Source organism: Photinus pyralis, unplaced genomic scaffold (assembly GCF_008802855.1).
Source record: "Photinus pyralis isolate 1611_PpyrPB1 unplaced genomic scaffold, Ppyr1.3 Ppyr1.4_LG3a, whole genome shotgun sequence".
In the NCBI taxonomy this organism is placed as follows: domain Eukaryota; kingdom Metazoa; phylum Arthropoda; class Insecta; order Coleoptera; family Lampyridae; genus Photinus; species Photinus pyralis.
Window position 1 is genome coordinate 20,393,640 of NW_022170509.1, and position 1,643 is coordinate 20,395,282.

Genomic DNA, 1,643 nt, shown 5'->3' on the forward strand with positions numbered 1-1,643 from the left:
ATCAAAAGTTTCCTTGTTCTTTGGAAATCGGTTGTAGTGGTTCAATCTTGAAAGTTCGTGTCCTTACAAGAAAAGTCTTTCTGCGTTCGATATCAGGCAAGTCGTTTTTTGTTGAAATAGGAAAGGTGCGTCACCCTGTATGCAAGGATAATGATGCACGCGGTGATGTAACCTGCATCTGTTTATCTATATCGCGGTTATAATTTTATTTATTCTTAAACGAAAATCATTTGCGAATGAGTCGCCAGTGAGTGCGGTTGTACATATTTCGTTAGTATGAAGCGCGTTTCTTCCACGTGGACAGGGTAAGTTTTGATTACTTTTACGAACGATAGAGTGGTGCATGCAGTACTCTCATCCAGTGTCTTGCGAATAATTAAATCAAAAACCGCCCCCATACGTAAATCTTAATTTTGGAAGGTAGTAGAGGATTGGCAAATATTTTTGGAACGAAATACATGGATCCGTCTTATACCTCTGATGGTGGATTTTTTTAGAGTCAATCCACTTCAATTGTCAACGACATCTTTGAGACAGAGGCCGTAGAATAATCGCAATACTGTTCGAGAAGTACAAACGTTCTTGTGTGATTTCTAATTAAAATTGGAGATAGCCAACACCATTCTAGAACATAATACAGGGGTGTAATTTAGTGGTTTCTATTTGTCAGAAAATGTCACTACGTTTTCACTTGGGGTTCCTAATTAAACCACCAACAACACCACATTGGCATGGAAAACAGGGTGCGTCAAATACTTCCACCTTTATTGCTTCTGATGATTTTTGTTTAGTTAACTAACTTGGATTGTCGCCGATTTCTTGGAAATGGAGAGGGAAAGGCCATGGAATGATACCGGTGCTGTCCGAGAAGTACCCTAATTGGTAGATAAGGTCATCGCGTTTTCATATGAGATTCTCTATTTAAAATGCAGTTGGTCACCACCACATTGGCATGGAATACAGGGTGCGTCAAATACTTCCACCTTTATTGCTTCTGATGATTTTTGTTTAGTTAACTCACTTGGATTGTCACCGATTTTTTGGAAATGGAGGGGGTAAGGCCATGGAATGATCCCGGTGCTGTCCCGAGAAGTACCCTAATTGGTAGATAAAGTCATCGCGTTTTCATATGGGATTCTCATAACAGGGTGAGTTTTTTTTCATTTTAAACATTAGGATCTCGGAAACCGTAAGACATAGAGATTCGGTTAAATGAGGAAAGAGTTGTAGTTTTAAGAGCTTATTCAAGATATGCTTTTGTTTTTTTTTAAAATTCACAGTTTACTAGATATGAGCGAAAAACAGATTTAGAGATTTTTCATTTAACTGTTGTAGAATCGTTAGTATTAGAAATACAGAAATATGCAAAGAACAAAAATTGTATATTTGTTTCCGCTTAATAAGATACATTTATTAATATTTATTCTTCTTTTATAATTTTCTAGCTATAACGCAAACTTACATTTTTTTAGATGGTAATCATAGTTGGCGGTGACATTTTTAAAAAGTGCATTTTTTTCTGTTTACAATGGTATAAGGTTCATTGTACTTACTTAGACAATAAACATGATAAAGAACTTTTTGTATTATTAAGAGTAGTAAGAACAGATTTTGCCATGGGAAACATTTTTGTTCTCTTAATT

At 35.8% G+C, this 1,643-nt stretch overlaps 1 long non-coding RNA gene across 1 annotated transcript; it reads left to right on the forward strand.

The window, feature by feature from the left end:
* Window positions 1-416: 416 nt before the first annotated feature.
* LOC116166234 lies at window positions 417-1,632 on the forward strand. The gene is made up of 3 exons (XR_004144296.1): window positions 417-743; window positions 1,013-1,148; window positions 1,446-1,632. It is a non-coding gene; the product is annotated as an uncharacterized LOC116166234 (long non-coding RNA).
* The last annotated feature ends 11 nt before the right edge of the window (window positions 1,633-1,643 follow it).